The sequence below is a fragment of the Arvicola amphibius genome, chromosome 17, assembly GCF_903992535.2.
Source record: "Arvicola amphibius chromosome 17, mArvAmp1.2, whole genome shotgun sequence".
In the NCBI taxonomy this organism is placed as follows: domain Eukaryota; kingdom Metazoa; phylum Chordata; class Mammalia; order Rodentia; family Cricetidae; genus Arvicola; species Arvicola amphibius.
The window spans coordinates 30,166,787-30,187,329 of NC_052063.2; positions in this window are offsets into that span (position 1 = coordinate 30,166,787).

The window sequence follows — 20,543 nt, forward strand, 5'->3', positions numbered from 1 at the left end:
CACCTTAAACAGGTCAGATACACACTTCTCAATTCCCTGGTCCTAAATTTTTTTCCCTAAACTTAACTTTGTCCCCTGTTTTGCCAATACCTCAAACAGGTGTAAGAGACACCAGACATTTCCATACCACAAACACCAGACAGGAGCAAAGAGACCAGCTATGCCAAGATGTGACCAGCACCTAGCTTTCTCAGGTTCCCGCACCCCCCCCCCTCAAGATGATGCCCACAAATAAGCAGGAAGCAGTCTTGAGAATCTGCCCTCCCAATTCCTTTAACCTGTTGTGCCCAACCTCCTGCCTTTTTATTATAGAAAAGAGATGGGAATGTAATGGTCTGTCCTGTCCCTTTAAGAGACAAGCTCTGCCCACTCCTTCCCCCACCTGCTGAGGCAGGCAAATCTTCCTTCTGCTTCCAGCCTGAGTTCTTTCCTTTCTGTCTCTCTCCCAAAGAGGCAGCTTTTGTCTCTCTCCCTTCTCCCCCTCTCTGTTTCTCTTTCTCTCTCTCTCTGCTCTTCTCCCTTTTCTCCTTCCCCCTTTCCCTTTCCCTCCATAACCCACTAAATAAATACCTACTTTCTCTGCATGGTGTGCCTAATAGGTCTCTGTCTCTCACCCACTCTGTGGCTCGCATCCGCCAAGCGGCTCCCTGCCTTGGACCCACTGGCCCTCATGGCCCTCAGGCAACATTTTACTTTTACCATAACAACAGTTCTCCTACGTGTCTCTCGCAGGGAAGATTTCACACCTCTTAAATCAGTGGTTCTCAACCTTCCTAATGCTGATACCCCTTCATACATTTCCTAATGCTGTGGTGATCCCCCAACCATAAATTATTTTCATTGCTACTTCATAACTGCAATTTTGCTACTTTTTTGTTTTGAGACAGGGTTTCTCTGTGTAGCCCTGGCTGTTCCAGGCTGGCCTTGAACTCGCAGAGATCCAACTACCTCTGCTCCCAAGTACTGGGATTAAAGGTGTGTGCTACCACCGTCTGGCAATTTTGCTACTTTTATGAATCGTAGTGTAAGTTATCTGTTTTTCTGATGATCTTAGGCAAACCCTGTGAAAGGGTTGTTTGACCCCCAGAGCGTGGCGACACACGGGTTGAGAACCACTGTCTTTAAGCAGTTTATTTCTCAGGGTGCTTCCAAGACAGTGTTCTAGACCAGCAAACAATCAGCTGAAATCTGGAGTCCGTTCCTTACATCAAATAAGATTTTATAGTTAGTATCTTGATTGGATAGTGCCTTTAATTTATTGTTGTTAATAATCCCAGCCTCTTATAGACAGAGACATTCACAAATTCAAGGTAGGTATGCTGCCCCTAGGATTCAAGGCTTATTTCCCCCCTCCTCAGGATTTCTTTGTTAATGCTGTATAATTCCTCAAAATTTCATATTGTATCCAATATGAAACAAATTCAAGTGCAGGAAAAAGACATCTCTATGATAAACAGAATAACGCTTAAAAGTATTAAATAGTATTTCATGTCTGTCAGGAGAAAAGAACCCAGACACTCATCATTTGCTGTGATTTTTATTGATATTAGATGGCATTAAGATAAACCAAACATCAAGCAAAAAAATAATTACGTGTCAATTATTCTTTCCACACGCCTTCCAAAAACTTGTCAACACAGGCTTGGTGCATTGAGAAATATGCTGTTTAAAGACACTACTATCAGACTCGAACTGGCACCTCAATGTTGAAAGTCAAAGACAATTAAACGTTTGCTGAGCCTACTTGTTTACCAAATGCCCTTGAGACTTTATTCCGCCTTCTTTCAGATAGTAAAGAGGGTTTTTAAACAGACACCTTTTCTTTTGGAGTCTCACCATGTTGTCCCGGCTGGTCCCAAAGTCCTGGGCTTGGGTGATCCTGCCTCCCAAGCAGCTGAGACCACAGGCACATACCACTGCTAATTTCTAAGAAATGCCTTTTTGTTAATAATGGCTTACTTTGACAAGCAACATGACAAAGATTCTGTGCCGTTTTGGCATCCCTTGCTGCCTATATTTTGAAAAGGAAATTTTAAAAATAATTATTTATTATATATTCACTAATTTGGAGACAGTGACTCACTAGAGAGTTCAACCTGGGCTCAAATTTATACTTGTCTGCCTCAGTCTCCCAAGTGCAGGATTCTAGGCACACACAACTTTCACCTTCAAAAAGGTTTTAAACTGAGGAAGCATCTGCAAATACATAATTTAAATGGTTGATCTGAGGGTGAGTGAGAATACTCAACCAATAAAGGCGCTAGCTCCACAGGCCTGAAGATTTGAGTTCAATCCCTAGAACCTACACTAAGGGGAAGGATACACCCAACTCCATAAAGCTATGCTCTGACCTCTTCACCCTTGCTGCGGCATGTACACACACACACACACACACACACACACACACACACACACACACACACACATTCTGAACAATAGCTATTCTTTCTTATTTTAAATATTGATTTATTTATTATGTATACAACATTCTGTCTGTGTGTCTGCCTGCAGGCGAGAAGAGGGCACCAGACCCCATTACAGATGGTTGTGAGCCACCATGTGGTTGCTGGGAATTGAACTCAGGACCTTTGGAAGAGCAGGCAATGCTCTTAACTGCTAAGCCATCTCTCCAGCCCCAGCTATTTTTTCTTTTGTTCTTGAAAACAAAGGTTGAGGCAAGAGTCTTATGCTAATGTTTTACTAGAAGTGAAAAGTTACAATTCAAGGTCAGCAAAAGTGAATAATAAAAAAATCAGTTATAGAAGTCATGAAGCAGAGCCAAGACCCAGCGGCGTGGTAGGAGTTCCTGAGACAGGTTCCTGAGATGGCTCAGCAGAAACACTCGCCAGTTCTTAGGAGTCTACGCAAGAGCAGGTCTACCCACCAGCAAGAGGCAGGACAATGTGCTGGTTCTCCTGCAGTTGATCCGGTCAAAGAAGACCCTACAGGATGAAAACCCTTAGACACTGCCCGAACATTATAAGCTAAGACCCCCTCCAGGCAGACACCAGGGAAGTCTTGGCCTAAGGCACACTGTTGCTTCTGAGTCCTGAAGGGAGGTAGAGGCTGAGATATCACAGGCCAGGTCCTGCAGTCGGGAGAACTGGTTCTGCTGGAACTCCAGCTGCGTGGGTGGGATGGCGGCCTTGCCAGAGCTTATCATGAAGTGGGGAGCCATAGGCACCAGAGCAACTCTTTTAGTAGCCTACTCAGGAGCCAGCAAAGCAGCCTGGGGAAGAATAGAACACAGTCCAATACATGGGGGCAGTGGGTCTAGCTCAGCAGTAGACCCACTTGGCATGCGTGAAGCCCTGGCTTTGGTACCCAGAACTCGAAGAAAACGTCTAATGTTCTCTTTGTTGTTTTGATTCTACTGTCTCATTGGTTTCCAGCTTTTCTGTCAGTGGAAAAAAAAAAGCAAGGTTTTTGATCGATAATAATCAATGGCTCGTGATCAATACTAATTTAGTACACTAAGTGTCGAGCCTGGGACACTGGATGAGAGCAGTGAGTTCGGTCTCGGAGAGTGCAGCGCTGCAAAGAAAGGAGCAGGAACGGGTAAAATACGTTATTGCAATCTAGATGAGACCTGGAAGTGAAAGCTGGTGGGAGATGAAGATGGATCAAGACGGTACATCCCTTGTGTGCGTGGAAACAGGGCTACACACTAGGGATCCTGCTCCAAGGTGGCCCGTAAGACTTCTCCGATGGCCACAGATAAGGTACTGCGGTAATCAACAGCAACGACAATCTAACTCCTCATGGTTTAAGACATTAAGAGTATCCATAATAACTTGGGAAGTTCAAGGCAGGCCATTCCAAAGATATTTTGGAAACTGAAAGTGTCCCCAAGAGCCGTGGTCCATCTTGTGTTCCGCCATCTTTGCTGTTCTTAGGTTTATTGCCTCGTAATCCCACAAGGGTTGCTGTAGCTCTAACTGTCACATCTTTACAGAGCAATAGGCAGAAAACAAAAACAGGAAGGGAGCAACAGAAGCTTTCTTTTTCAGTATTTTTCTTTCAAAACAGAAGCACTTACCCGAAGTGTCCTGTAGGTACCCATTACACATCCTGGGCTAAGATGGCTGTACAACCCTGGATTACTCATAGGATAAAGAGATTTAAGAGCGACGTGATTCACTTCAATCCGTTAAGAGCTAGCTGCTGCTGAGCATATAACTGCTCATCAGGACCGGCTTCCCTCTCAATGTTCCTGCTTCCAGCCAGTGCACCTCTTCGGACAAACTGATGATGTTACGGTCATGCTCTTCCTTGTCCATAGGTCGAGTCCAGGTTTCTGGAGACCCTTCATACTCCCTCCCTCATGTCAACTTCTCTTGCTCTGCCAGGAGCAACTCTGTTTCAGACCCATGGAACTAGCTAAAATTCCCAGGGTGTGTCCTGCCGGTCCTAACCTCCAGTGATAAATATGATATATTTATATTATATACATATATACAGTATGTACATAATTATAATACATAATATATATCATATATATATACACACAACAAAGCATATGTGTGTGTGTGTGTGAGAGAGAGAGAGAGAGACAGAGAGACAGAGACAGAGAGACAGAGAGAGACTCCGAGACTCCCTGGGTTTTTCCCAGTAGCTTCCTAACATGTACATCTCTTCTTTTAAACATAAACTTTAATGCCTCCTCCTGGCAAGCCTTGCAGAATGCCTCTCCTTTGATTTCCCAATAGTGTCCTGCTAATAACCCTTGTATGGCATTTACAGCCCTGTGGCAATTGCTTATTTCTTCATCTTTTTCCATTTAACAGAAAATCCCGAGGGCTTAGCTTGGTGTCCGGAATGCAGGAGACACTTTGGAAATGCTGAGCAAGCTGGGTGTGGTGGTGAGCACCTATAATCCCTGCCCTTTGGAGCCTGAAGCAAGAGGACAGATAGTTCAAGGCCAGCCTGGGATACCAGGGGAGACCCCATCTCAAAACAACGACAATAAGAAAATACCCCCCAAACAGCGGAAAATTTAAAATGTTGATTAAATGAAAAATCCCTCCAGATGTGTGCTCTCAACTCCAGGTAGGTCTTTGATATGTTACTTACTGCCTCCAAGCTCTGGACTCTTCAAACCCTCCTTACCCTACTACCTCCCATGGCCTAGGCTCTGGCTCCTCCTTTGTTTTGAAAGAAGACATCAACTTCTAAAGTTTTTTTTAATTTGGTGCTGAAACTTAAACCCAGGGTCTTGCATGTGATAAGTACACACTACTACTGAACTACATCTCTACCCGACCACTTCCTCCCTCCTTCTTTCTCTCTCTTTCTAGTGTAGTTTCTGGAGAGATGTCTCAGTAGTTAAGAGCATTTGCAAAGGACCCAGGTTCAGCTCCTAGTTCCCAGCTATCTGTAGTTACAGCTCCAGGGAACGTGACACCCTCTTTTGACCTCCAAAGGTCCCTCCCCGCAAGTGCTGCACAGACAATGCCAGCAGGCACACATCCGTACACATAAACAAAAATTTAAAATATCTTAAAGTATTATTTCCATCATCTCATATTTCTAGAGAATAGGGTTTTTTGTTTGTTTGTTTGTTTTTTTGGGTTTGTTTCTGTTTTTGTTTTTGTTTTTGTTTTTTTTTGAGACAGGGTTTCTCTGTGGCTTTGGAGCCTGTCCTGGAACTAACTCTTATAGACAAGGCTGGCCTTGAACTCACAAAGATCCACCTGCCTCTGCCTCTGTGTGCTGGGATTAAAGGCACGCGCCACCACCACCCGGCAAGAATAGTTTGTCTTTAGTCTCACGTCTCGGCTCCTTACTTGGACTTGGTGAAGGTCCTGGGGTCTGCAGCGTCTCTGGTCCTGTTAGATGCTGTGAGAAAAGTTCCTAACTGCTGTGTTGATACTAACTCATGCTGTCATGCAGCACATGCAGCCGATGCATACAGATGTGCAAGACACTATGTCACAGCTGTCTCTGGCAACTGCAGCCTCTACCGTGTCTCCCATGACGAACTTAATGCCATTGCCCTTGGACACACATAGGGTACAGTTGATGAAAAGAATATGCGTGTGTGGCCTCAGTCTTTCCCATACAACCTACTCCCCCTTCCTTGAGAGTGGGGCTTGAGAGAGCTCAACCACCACTTCTTAGAGTTCACTCGTACGCTCATGTCAAGCCCTTCATCTTCTCTTATCCAACAAAACCCTCCTCCTCCGAAATCCATAACATCCTTCCCACCTAAAGGGCCAAGATGTCTCTCTTTCCCGAGTCTTGTGCCTTTCACCTGTCCTTGGACCACTTTCTGCAGAGTCTTCCATTTTCCTTTTGGAGCACTTTGTTCTCTTCCCAGCCCTAAAACGCACATCTGGCCATCTGCCCTTTTACTGTCTTACATCTGGGAACATTCCTGGCCTGTCATCAGCGCTACAGACCAAACCCTAAGAGCGAGGATTTCTAAAACTGGCAGCTTGCATAGCAGACACAATCCATTGGATGTTTCCTGGGTCAGTTTCTTTAGAATCGGTAATTCTCAGTGGGCTCGGCGGCACACCAGCAGTAATCCAAACAGTTGGGACGAAGATAATAGAGGACCATGTTTTCTCAGTCTAGCTCAAACTGGACTGAAACCAGCCTAGCATATGCAATGCCACCTTTGCTCAACAACAACAAAATCAGGCAATTTACTTTGAAATAAAGATTTCAGTCCTTTTTAAAAAAAAAAAAAAAAAAAAAAAAAAAACTGCATGGGATTAACCCACGCAGCAAGTCAGAGTCCTCTTGATTTAGTTGTCTCTGAAAACGCCATCCCAGACACACCCAGAGGTGTGCTCCACTAATCCCATAGGCTCTCCTAGCCAATCAAGTCAATCAAATCAACCTCCCCAGCATGTACACCTCATAACTCATAAATCACCTGTGGAGTTCATGACGGCAGCTTCCACTGAAAAGCAGGGATTTAATCACACGTGAGATCACAGTTCAAGTGTTTGCAAGGATGCAACAGGTCGCAACGGTGAGCAAAGAAGTTCAGAAAGTGCTCTGACAGCCGGGAGACCACCCGGTCTACACCGCTGTCGCCCATAGAAAAGATGGACCAGGGCAGCTCTCTGTATGCTTGCTTGCTTTGTGCCGTCTTTGATTCCTGCAAGTCTGCCTTTCTGTGATGGGGAGGTCCTTTTAGAATCATACAAAGTCCATCTCAAAGCTGAACTGATAACGCCATCCACCCCTCTCTCATTCAAACTAACAAGCACGGCAAACATCACAGTGAAGTATAATGAGCACAATAGATAATTATGTTGTGTGTGTGAGTGTGTGTGGTGTGTAAGTACACACATGTGTGGAGGACAGGGGACAACTTTCCAGAGTCAGTTCTTTCCTTACGCCACATGGATTCCAGAGACTAGGGATCAAACTTAAGTTGTCGAGCTTGGCGGCAGGCACCTTTACCCACTGGGCCACCTTGCCAACTCTGGAAATACATGTGAAGTATAGAGAGGCTTCATTCATGGGCTTCATTCATTGACCTACAGTGTGAGAGTGAAGCCCCAGGGGCTGTGGCATTTGAACTGGACATTCAAGAGATGGGCAGGAAATGATGGGAGGAAAGCGTTATTTATTTATTTGTTTGTTTGTTTGTTATCTTATTTTGTTTTGTTTTGTTGAGTCAGGGCTCCACTCTGTAGCCCAGGCTAGGCTGGAACTCACTATATACATCTCAGGCTGGGCTTGAACTCCCTTCAGTCCTCTATACCAGCCTCCCAAATACTAGGATTATAGATCCGAACCATCACATCCAGCTTTAAGATAACTCCCAGGCAGTTATAACGATGGCAAGATAATATGTTAAAGGGTCACCCCAAATGTATTTAGATAATGTAGGTTTTAATTTTGGTATAAAACAGATAAGTAAAGCCAGATGGTGGTGGCGCACACCTTTCATCCCAGCACTTGGGAGGCAGTGGCAGGCGAATCTCTGTGAGTTCGAGGCCTGTCTGGTCTACAGAGCAAGTTCCAGGACAGGCTCCAAAGCTACAGAGGAACCTTCCTGTCTCAAAAAACCAAGCCAAACCAGAACAGTTAAGTAAGAGTCAATCCTAGTTTACGTACATCCTTTTGTTGACAGGTGAATGTTTTAGAGGAACATTTATGTACTATTGACATTTTTTTTTTTTTAAAAAAAGGATACAGGGCTGGGGGTTTAGCTCAGTTATATGATGCTTGCCTAGCATGTGTGAGGTTCATGGGTCAATCTCAAGCACCCCATAAGGAAAGCAAAACAAAATATAGAAAGTCGGCAATTGAGATCGTGATCTAGATCTGAAAACTAGCAAACCGTCCTGTGCATCTCACAAATGCAGGATCTGAAGTTCCAATGTGACTTGGCTTTGGAAACTTCTGTTCACTGAACAGAAGCCTGCCATCATCTGCCAAAACTGCAGTCCCTAGGAGAAGGGCTTCTCTGCTCCAAGACAATCTCCAGCATCTGCCTCCAACCAGAATGATCTTCGATTTCCTCTCTAGAATATAGCTAGCTTTGTTTGATGAAGATAAACAAGAGAGCCAGAAATGTTAAATATAATTCATTTCACTGGTTCACGTGGCTATCTATCTTAGCTGAACGCTCTCTAGACCCTGAAACGAGGTCTTACCAACAACGATTTTTTTTTTTTCAGGCACATCTGCTTGTAGACGCTTTTGGCGTTCTGGTTTTTTTTTTTTTTTTTTTTTTTTTTTTTTTTTTTTTTTTTGTGTGTGTGTGTGTGTAGGAGGAGATGTTAAGAAATATTAAGAATATTTCTTCCTGAGGGGGTATGCAAAAAAAAAAGCCAATATTAAACCAAGCCCTGGTGTCTTCCCTGAGGACTGTTTTCACATAATTAGTGGTTGCTGTGTTTTCCTGAAGGACCAATGAGCAATCCTAGACGTGCTGCACATGACAGTGACCAATAGCATGTTCTCTTCATCTCCAGCCTACTTCTCACCATCACACAAAGCACTGGTCATCAGACTTGAAGAGCAAAGGGTTCGTGGTCACAGAATGCTTGCCTCCTGACAAGGAAGGTTAGGAATGATAACTGACCATTCCTTCTCTTTTTCAGTCAGGGCCTCAAACTCTCTCCAGAGCTAAGGACCTTAAACTTCCGATCCTCCTGCCTCCACATTGCCAGTGCTAAGATTAGAGGCATGTAGCACTAGACCCCATTTTATCTGGTGCTGGAGAGCAGACTAGAGCTTGGTGCGTGGTAGGCAAACACAGCAAATGGGCTAGACTCCTAACCAAGGTCATCGCTTTTCATCTGCTCAGATACCTCAAAAATATTTACCCATGATGTTAGTTCCTTCGGCTTTAAGCAGACTGGGTACTGTCTGTCTCTCACCAAATGTTGTTTTATGTTTTGTTTTTTTGTTTGTTTTGAGAAGACTCTCACGTGTCAGGTAGCCAAGGATGACCTTGTACTCCTACGGGCTTCATGAAATACATCCATCAAATTAAAATTAAGCTCTGGAAGTTTGTTGTTACTGACCCATGAAGGACTAAACTGTCATGGAAGTCTTGTAATTTCAAATCAACCCCGTTGAAGACAGCCCGGTCGTGGGGGGACTCAAGGAGACAAGTGGGGAATGTGACCCAGCTTGCTTGCGCAGCTGCCCTTCGAACCAGATCTACGGCAAGCTCTCCTTGCTCCTGATAAATGCTTCAAGATAAGCACTATTGGGAAATCTACTCTGATAAGCATGACTAGGCAACGCTGTTGCTTAGCTCGGGGATTTTCCTGAAGCTGGTTGCTTTGCCTTGAGTCTCTTGGACAGACTCCAGGTTCCTGGCTAGAGAAGACTGTAAATAGAAAGAAAAAAAAAATTAGGGGAATTTTCTTTTCCTTGCTTGCCAGATGATAAACACATCAGAGGATTGAGGCCTCTAAGTTGTTTGTCATGGATTTGATCGGTGGGGAGGGAGAACAAGTGATTGGCAGTCTTGAGTTCTGCTTCGTGCTTGTTCTTGGAAGCAGTCTGCAAGGGAGTGAGTGACCATGGCAGAAACTGAGAGTTGAACTGGAGGGTATATCGGCATTTCCAGCTCTTTTCCTTTGGGGGCTGGGGCGGCGGGCGGGGGACACAGATCAAGGACCTGGGAGGTGCCAGGCTTGCAGGATCTGGCTGCCTTTGGCTTCCTGGACTGGTGTAATGGCTCTGTTCTCACAGAAGTGCTGACAAAACATGACAAATAGAAAACAGATGTGAACTGACCTTCTAAAAATGTACTTCAAGCCTTCGTGCGCTCCACAAGGATTCCTCAGAGTGGGAGATGCCATCTTGGGGCAGCTCTGCTCACAACATCGAAGGCTGGCGTTCCTGCTGGCATCCCTGGCCAGCCCCTGCCCACAGAGCTTTCCCAGCCGTCTCCCGTCAGCATCCACGTCACATCTGCTCTTGTCTCTGCACCCAGGCTTCCTTTCCTGTGCTCACAGCGCAGCCTTAGCGTTCATAGCTGTAGTCTTCCTTAGCAAAGACAGAGGTGGCTCTCCCATTTAGGCCATTGGAGTCACACTTGCTTTGAAATGGTCCTTCTCCCTGCCAACCCCAAGTATAGAGACACTCCCATCACCCGATGACAGGGATGTGTTCTGAAAGATGTGTGTGTCATTAGGCACTTTTCTCATGGTGTAGGCATCAATCATTTGATATGAGATGTATTTATTTGTAGATAACAGTCTCACTGCCTAGCCCAAGCCAGCCTATAACTTACTGTGTAGCTCAGTCTGGCTTTTAACAAGAGATTGTCTGCTTCACTCTCCTGATATCAGAATTATAGGCATTCCCAGTTTTAGCATTGTGTGTGTGTGTATGTGTGTGTGTGTGTTTGTGTGTGTGTGTGTGTCTGTGTGGAAAAGGAGGGCTGGGATGTAGTTTATTTGGTAGAGTGTTTGCCTAGCATGCACAAAGTCCTTGGGTTCAGTTCCAGCACAACATCAAATTGGGTGTGATACCACAGGCCTGTGATCCTAGCACAAAGGAGGTAGAGGCAGAATAAAACAGAAGCTCAGGGGCATCCTTGGCTACACAATCAATTGGAGAGCCAGCCTGGGTCACAGGAGATCCGATCTTAGGAGGAAAAAGAATGGGAAGAAATACACTGTAAAATTACTATAAAAAGTTGTGTCTAGTAAGTACCTAACGTGGTTTCTATCATTTTGGAATATTCTGCTCTTACATTATTATATGCATTATGCTTTGGTACTATTAGCAGAACAGTGGGTTTGTTTAAGCCAGTCTTGTCACCAATGTGCAAGTAACTCATTGCATCCTATCATTAGGATGGCTATGACATCATTAGGAATGTTTTAGGTACATGTTAATCTTATGGGATACCATGCTATATGCAGTCTAGTGTTAACTAAAATGCTACTATCTAACACATAACTGTATTCAGTGTTTGATAGTAAGTTATGGTTTACAACTATTGAGTACATAGGATTTGTGGGCACTTAAATTGGAAAGATTAGCCAGGCATGCTGGCACACAACTTTAATCCCAACACACTTGGGAGACAAGCAGGCATATCTTTGCAATTTATTTATTTATTTATTTATTTATTTATTTATTTATTTATTTATTTGACAGGATTTCTCTGTGTAACAGTCCTAGCTGTCCTGGAACTAGCTCTTATAGACTACACTGGCCTTGAACTCACAGAAATCCATCAGCCTCTGCCTCCCAAGTGCTGGAATTAAAGGCCTGAACCACCATTATCTGGCTGAGATCTTTGTGGATTCAGAGCTAGCCTGGTTTATATAACAAGTTTCCAGTTGGCCAGGGCTAGCTAGTGAGATCCTGGCTGGAAAGAAGGAGATGGGAGGAGAGAGGACTTGGCAGTTTATAGCACTTGCTCTTGCAGAGGACCCAGGTTCGGTTCCAGCGCCCATCTGCGACTCAAATTTTTGGGTCCCCAAGTACCTCGGTGCACGTAACATATGTGAAGGCAAGCACTCTGCCACACACAAATTAAAGGGACTATCAATGCCAAATGGTAGTTTCAAAACCAGCTCAGCAAACAAGTTCCCATGGCCCTTGCCTTCTGTGTTCCTGACTGCAGTGTCCAGGTGCTGTGGCTTTAGAATCACTCCTTTGCTCCTCTTTGTGAATGCCTGCATACACCCTACAAGACTCTGGGTGACGCTGTAATTTGCCTGTAAAACATCCCACATAGGCTCATGTTTTCGAACACTCATCCCTAGGCTAGTGGGACGTTTTGGGGAGGGTCTGGAACCTTTGGGAGACAGGTGGGACCTACCTGGAGGAAGTGAGTCCTGCTTGCCACGTCTTGAGGTTTATAGCCAAACCCCGCTTCTCAGCGGAGAAGTGGACGAGCGGTCTCTCGCGGTCTCTCGCTGTCTCCTGTCACCCGAGCCGGCAGCTGTTTGTGCTGCCAGGTTTTCTTCACTGTGATGGCCTGGGCCTTCTCCCATGAGCCAATGTAAATCCTTCCTCTCCGAAGGTGGTTCTTGTCAGGTCTATCACAGCAATTGAGAAAGGAATGGACGCAGGTGTGATTTCGTAGAGTTTTGGCTCCCCCGCTCACTGTGATTCCTTCAAAGACATTCTTCCTTGCCACTTTATTGATTGTTTGACAAATTGACAATCAATTTATTTATCAATTTATTGACAAAACTTCAGGTCAAGCATTTCTTTGAAAAAGAAAGCCATGTAAATACAAAGCCATGCAAACCCATTCCTGGCACCTCTGGTCAGGGACCAACCATCAGTTGACCGTCAATCAGTCTGGCTCGAACATCTGCGTCTGCACATATATCACTACACATTTTCCTAGTTTATGTGGCTTGAAGCTTCCTACGTGGATGCCAAGCTTGCTAGATGAGAAAAGCAAAGGTTTTCGCAGCCGTGGTTTGATATAGTACTGTGGAAAGATTTCAATTCAACGGCCTTCTCTTATAAGTAGGGAATGTAGATCAGTGAGTAACACGCTTGACCAGCTTCCATGAAGCTTTGGGTTAAATCTGAGTATTGCATAAGCTGGGCACATAGCTATACCCCAGCCAGCATATGGGAGGTAGAGGCAAGAAAGTCAGAAATCCAAAGTTGTCCTCAACTACATCCTAAGTTTGAAACCGGCTGGGCTACATGAGGTCACCTTTTAGAAAAATTCTTTTCTGTCACCCCTACAACTTGTGGAGGAAAGGGTTTCATGGGCATGTTGGTCACAGTCTATATCATTGAGGAAAGCAAAGGCAAGGACTCAGGCAGGAGCCTAGAGGTGGCAAGTGAAGCAGAGGCTGCAGAGGGACACTGATGGCATCACTCCCAAGCTGATGCTTGGCTACCTTCCTTCTACAGCCCAGACCCACCTATCCAAAGATGGCACTGCCCATGGTGGGCTGGGTCCTTTTCCATCCATCAGAAGTCAAGAGAATGACTTGGCTTCTCCCTAAAAAAAGCCATTCTTCAAAAGAGGGCTTTTTTTTTTTTTCCTTCCAAGGCGACTCGAGCTTGTGTGAAATTGCCAAGAGCTAGCTAGCACAGACACTTTGTGCTGTGCCTCTCTGTGCATCATCAGCATTGTCCTTGGCCATTTGGACCCTGTGCTGTCCAGGCTGTGACCCCTAGATGTGGTCCTAACAGAATGTCTTGTTTAGCTGTTGCTGTGCACACACAGCTCAGGGAATAGCGGATATTTCAGGCCTTCACCATGGATACTGATGATGTTTTGCTTTAGAAACAGAGTCCATGTACCCAGGGCAGGCCTCAAATTCCACCTGTGGCTGAAGGTGTCCTTGAGCTGCTGACCCCCTTACTTCACCTCTGTGCTCTGCAAGAACAGTCACGCAGTGTCATCGCGCCTAGCTACAGTGGTTATTTCTCTCTTATTTTTTTGGACATGGTCTCACTGTGTCACCTTGGCTAACCCAGAACCTACTATGTCAGTGATTCCCAGCCTTCCTACTGCTGTGACCCTTTACTACAGTTCCTCATGTTGTGGTGACCCCAACCACAAAATTATTTTTAAACTATGTAGGTCAGGTTGGCTTCGAACTCACAAAGATTTGCCTGCCTCCACCACCCGAGAGCTGGGATTAAAGGCGTGTGCCACTACCACCCTCTGTTGTTCTTTACAAATGTATTACATGTGTATGTGCGTGTGTGTGTGCGTGTGTGTGTGTGCGTGTGTGTGTGTGCGTGTGTGTGTGTGTGTGTGTGTGCGCGTGTGTGTGTGTGCGTGTGTGTGTGTGTGTGTAGCCTGCAGAAGTCAGTGTTCTCCCCTTTCATCACATGGATCACATGGGTCCCAGGGATGGAACCCAGGTTATGGGGCTCGATGACCAGTGCCTTTACTCACTGAGCCTTCTTGCAGACCGTTGGACTTGAGTATCTCAATCCTCATCCCAGCTCTTCCGAGGCCCATATACATTTCTTCTTACATATATTTATTTGCAATGCAAATAAACTATAATAGGAAGTGTAATTGTTTAGAAGCCACAAGGCTTACGACTCGGGCTCATTATTATTAAGTTTTAAGGAGATGGAAGGCATGGAGTGGGTTTGTTCTGAGGTACAAAATTTGCTAACCATCGCCAGACAGTTATAAGAAATGTTCAGAGAAGGCAGATGTATAGACCGGAAGGAACGCAATGCTTGCCAGGAGCTGAAGGTGGATGAACCAGGGCTGCAAATAGGCACAAAGTTTCTTTTAGAGGCAATGCAAATATTCTAAAATTAGACTGTGGTAATGGTTGTATATAATTCTAAGTTTACTACAGAATCCCTGAATTGTACATCAAGTGGGCGATATTTATGGTGCAGGTGCCAGTTTGCTGGAGCTGATGGAACATCACGCGCTGGGTGGCTTGAACAACACCGATTTATTCTTATGCAACCCCTGGAGGCAGAAAGTAGGAGATCAAAGTGCCAGCAAGGCCCACTCGCTCGGAAAGCTGTGAGGGAAGCCTGTCCCAGGTCTAGCTGGGTGTGCGCAGCCATGCACCCCATGTCTGTGCCCCCCCCCCCCCCGTCCTCTGTACGTGTCTGATTCCAAATCCTCTTCCTCTTCTCTTCTTCCTCCTCTTACTTCTTCCTCCTCCCCCTCGGATTCCTCCTTCTTTTTCTGACTGTTTTTGTTTTGGGTTTGTTGTTTTTTGTTTTTGAGATAGGATCTCACTGTGTAGCCTAGGCTGATGGTGAACCTCCTGCCTCAGCCTTCCTGGAATTGTTGGAATTAAAAGTATACCACTACTGGTTGTGGCGCACACTTTCAATCCCAGCACTCGGGAGGCAGACATAGGTGGGTCTCTGTGAGTTTGAGGCTAGCCTGGTCTACATAGTCAGCTCCAGGCCAGTCAGGGCTACATTGTGAGACTCTGTCTCAAAAGCAAACTAACTAACTAAATAAATAAAGGATACCAGTTATATTGAATTAGAGCCCACTTTAATCTAATGACCTCATTTTAGCTTAATTACATATTTAAATGCTTAATCTTCATATATAATTACATTCTGAGGTACTGGGGGCTTGGGATTCAACATACAAATTTTGGAGAAGACACAAGCGAGCACGAAACAATATATAAATTCAACTCTAATAAAGCCGTTTGGAAAACAGCACACTTACTTTTTTGCATTCTAAGCTCTATGTCCAGTTCTCGGCATACATCGTCTTATTTGATCTTTTATGAGGTCACTGTAATTATGCCCACTTTAAGCATGAACAAAGTGAGGCACAGAGAAGCTAAGTAAATAACTCGCCTGGGGTCACAAAGCCAGCCACAGAGGCATCGTTCAGACTTTGAAGTCTCGGTCGAGAGCCCACACTCCGAATCCCTCCACCAAAGCCTCCTCTTTGTGCCCAGAGCCACACCAGCCCTAACATGGGCAACAATAGTGACTGACGATGATCCCAAGAGATGATAACGGCTGGGATTGATTACAAATGCCCTAAATCCAAACTCAGGAGAAGGGTCACACGATGTGAGCATGGCCACAGGACCCATTTCTGGGAGCGAGGTTTATAACTCTCCCCCAAGGAGCCTATGCTGGAGGGGTGCTGTCTACCACAGATAACAAGGCAGCTGGTGGGTGCCAGGATGAGGTGCTCATGAGGGAGGAAGACTAAAATAGGCGCTGACGTACGCTTCAGGAATGTTCTAATGAAAGTGACTGCAGAATATATCCAGATATATTATCTAGAAGTGATTTAATTTAGTCTGGAGCTTAGCATAGGCATGTAGGCTTTGAATGATTAGCATAAAATACTGCTTACAACCACGGAGCAGCGAGAATTCCCTAAAAGCCGGTTCAGGGAAGACACTTGGAAAAATTTAAAGTTACCCAATCGTTTGTGGTAATACAACCTGTGATCCCAGTACTGGGGAGGCCGAGACAAGAGGGTCAGGAGTGTTCAAAGCTGTTCTCTGCTACTTATCAAGTTCTAGGCCTGGATTACATGAGACCCTGTCTCTAACAAAACCCCAAATAACTAATAAAAGTAAACATTAGTAGATTCAATGGAGAAAAAGATATGCTGAAAGAGACGGAGCTAGTGAGCAGGGCTGAAGAAAGAAGGAAGGAATGGAGGGAGGGAGGGAGGAGGGAGGGGAGAAGGGAGGGAGGGAGGGAGGGGGAGGGGGAGAGGAAGAGAGAGGGAGGGAGGACAGGAGGGAGGGGGGGGGGGGGGGGAGGGAAGGAAAGAGGGAGGGAGAGAGGGGGGGAGGGAGGAGGGAAAGAAGGAGGAGAGGGAGGGAGAGAGGGAAGGAGGGAGGGGAGGAGAGGGAAGGAGGGAGGGAAGGAGGGAGGGTGGGGAGGGGAGGAGGAAGGGGGGAGGGAGGGGGAAGGAAGGAGAGGGAGGGAGAGAGGGAAGGAGAGAGGAGGGAAAGAGGGAGGAGAGGGAGGGAGAGAGGGGAGGAGGGAGAGGAGGGAGGGAGGGAAAGAGGTAGGGGAGGAGGGAGGGAGGGAGTAAGGAGGGGAGAGGGAGAGAGGAGGCAGGAAGGGAGGGAGGGAGGGAGGGAGGAAGGAAGGAATTCAGTCAGCTAGGTAAGGCAGCTGATGTCAGTAAAGATGATTTAAGTTCAAGGCCAACCTGGAATGTGTACCTATCTCAAACAAACAATTAACAAACAGCCCCTCCAAATGATGCTGAGGGTCAGATAAACTCTGAACGCTGAAGATGGCATGGGCCCCAGAGGTAAGGGAGAAGCTGATATCCTCTGCAATGTCTTAGCGGGTTAGGAAGCAGATTCGGCAGGACACACTTTTCTCCGCACTCGTGAAAGGGGTGAGGGTAAGTCTCCGGTACATTCCATTGGAAAAAAATCAGCCAGTGTACTTGCGCTTCATGATTCTTCAGAGTTCCATGACATTTCCTTTTACATCTATTTATTGTGTGTGTGTGTGTGTGTGTGTGTGTGTGTGGTGGGTGGGGTGAAGGGGGTGTGGCGTGTGCATGCCTATCTGTCTGTCTGTCTGAGGACAACATATGGGAGTTGGTTCTCTCCTACAATGTGGGTCCTAGGGACTGAACTCGGTCAGTCTGATTCATCCTCTAAGCCGTCCCACAGGCTCTAGCAATCCCTTTTTTAGGTAGGGTAGCTTGGACTAATCGCATCTGCTCAGGACATTTGCAAGAGCCCAGCGACAAACTCTGAATTCCATGGGAAAGCTTATATCGCCCTCTTGTGGTCAACATGTTTCAGTGCGTTTCCGAGTGAACGGTGAAAAACAAGCCCTGGGGCTAAGCCTAGCCTAATCTTAATATTTGGCCTGTGAATAGTGGATGATGTACAAACACAGACACACAGACACACACACACATACACACTTCTGTGTAATATATATCACTTATTACATATAGTTTTCAATGTTAAAACGAAGGAAAATACTGACATGAAAAATTATGTTATTCAAATTCAGTGTCAATAAAGCTGTTTTTATTGGATAGCTTGCACTCATTTTCTGTGTGGGACTACTTTCACACAATAGCAGAGGTCCCCAACTGACAAAAACAGATATTTATTGCCTGGGTCTCTTCAGAAAAAATCCTCAACTCAAAAGATGGGGCATAGGTGGGCAGTGGTGGCACATTCAGGAGGCAGAGGCAGGCAGATCTCTGAGTTCAAGGCCAGCCTGGTCTACAGGGTGAGTTCCAGGACAGTCAGAGAAACCCTGTCTTTCCTGTCTTGGAAAACAAAACAAAGCAAAAGGCAGGAAAGAAATTCTGAGACTTCGGAGAGGTGGCTTAGTGGTTAGAAGCGGAGATTACTATTTCAGAGGACCCAGGTTCCATTTCTAGCATCCACATGGAAACTCACAACCATCTGTAACTCCAGTCCCAGGGGAGTTGCAGATACAGATACAGTTACACCCTAAACTGGCCTCCAAAGGCACCTAACATACAAGCGGTGTGTACACGCACAAATGGGGACACACTCCTACGAATAAAAATAATCATTTTAAAGTAGGTTGGCTACTTAAAAATCCATTTGTGCCACATCCTAAAGTCTTAGATTTTGGAACAATCCCAGGATTCCGAGGTCCAAAGCAGGAGGAAGCGTGGGGCCAGCTAGGAGGCTTGGCTTGAAGCATGGGCTTCTTCAGCATCTGGTAATAGCGGTGTGCACGTGAGGCAGCGCTGGCATTTGGAAAACCATTAGCGCCAATTTCAGGCATGCCGGGCTTAAAGAGGGATAGCCACAGAGAATGGGTTTGGTTGGTTTGTTTGACATTTTTTTTCCCTTGGGAATGTTTATTACAGTGCAGCAAAACTGAGCTTCCGAGACAATGGATGTCATTAGCTTAGGTGTCATCGGCTTCTTAGGAAAGGGAGACATGGAAGTTATTTACGTGATGAAATAGTTCAGAATGTTGGTGGTTCGGGCAGCTTTAAAAGCCACCGCTTCAACAGTGACTTTAGCCCACATACTTTCCAAGAATGTCACTGTCTCCAAGTCAGAAATAATCGTGTTGTCTGGAACTCCGCTGGTGCTCCAGCGTTCTCACCAGCTGGTTGGCTCTCGCCCGCCTTTCCTGAGGGCCAGATCCCATGGTGACTGCCGTCGTTTGCAATACTTTTCCTTGAGATTTTTCTGGAATCTTATGCCACCTTTGGTTAGTCTCAGCTGCATTCCTTTCAGCCAGTATTTTGTCAAGAAGTGGAACTCTCCAAAAGCTTGTCCTGCCAAGCCTCTAGCTGCCACAGCCTGCTTGGACTCTGCACACACGCCTCCTCTGCAAGGAGTCTCTTCATTCTTCAAATAAAGACTTATGTGTATGAGAGTTTTGGATTCATGGATGTGTATCACGTGCATGCCTGGTGCCTGTGGAGGCCAGAAGGGGGTGTTGGATCCCCTGGAACTGGAGTTACAATTGGTTTTAAACCACTATGTGGGTGCTGGGAACTAAACCCAAGTCCTTTACAAGAGTAACAAGTGCTTTTAACCACTGAGCCATCTCCCCAGCCCCCACCAGAGAAAATTTTGTGATGCCTCTGGGTCACGACTTCCTTCTTGTCCCGCAGGGCACTCTGAACCGTCCCATCCAGTTTTCAGTTGAGTCATCTAATACTGTAACAATTTTTCTTTTTTTTTGGAGATAGGATTTCTCTGTGTAACCCTGGCTGTCCCGGAACCCACTCTGTAAACCAAGCTGGCCTTGAACTCACAGAGATCTGCCCGACTCTGCTTCCTGAGTCTACTGCCTGGCTAGAAAAGCCAACTTCTTGGAAAGTGAACATCCAGGTTGATTTTCAGTTCATTCTTCTCTGAGAAGCTGTATCATACTTTAACGTTCATGCCTGCTCAGGCGGGGAATGCTGAATTCAAATTCTACCCCTGGCCTGGACAGATTATATGATTCAATAGTTTACGTTTTTCAAGACTTAATTTCATTCTCAGATATGAACTGAAATATATCCTAAGCTCCCTTTCAGTTACAACTGTGCTTGGTCAGTGAACAAAGCAGGTATAGATCTAGTTGACTAGAAAATTTCAAAACAGGGGCTGGAGAGATGGCTCAGAGGTTAAGAGCATTGACTGCTCTTCCAGAGGTCCTGAGTTCAATACCCAGCAACCACATGGTGGCTCACAGCCATCTGTAATGAGATCTGGTACCCTCTTCTGATGTGCAGGCAGAACACTATACATAATCAATCAGTCAATCAATAAATCTTAAAAAAAATTAAAAAAAATAAAATTTCAAAACATAATGATTCACTAAGGAATTACTAAGGAACAATGAAGCTTTGTTGAAGACAGAGAACAGATAGCCTAGGGAAGCCAGACAGGGAGAGAGTAAGATTCCGTGGGTGGAGGAGGGCCTGTCAGGCGGAAATTTGCAAGCAGTGTGTTATATGAGATTACTACCATCTAGGATGTCATTGAATATCTCTTACGTTTTTAAGGATTTAAAAAAGATTACTTAAAAGTAACTAAAACTTAAAACAAGACAAACAACCAAAAAAAAAAAAAAAAAAAAAAAACCAAAACAAAAAAACAAACCCAGATCAGAAAGTCCAGCGAAAGGCCTACATCTGGACTTAGTCCCAGGAGCCGGCTAGGCAGGTAGAGCCA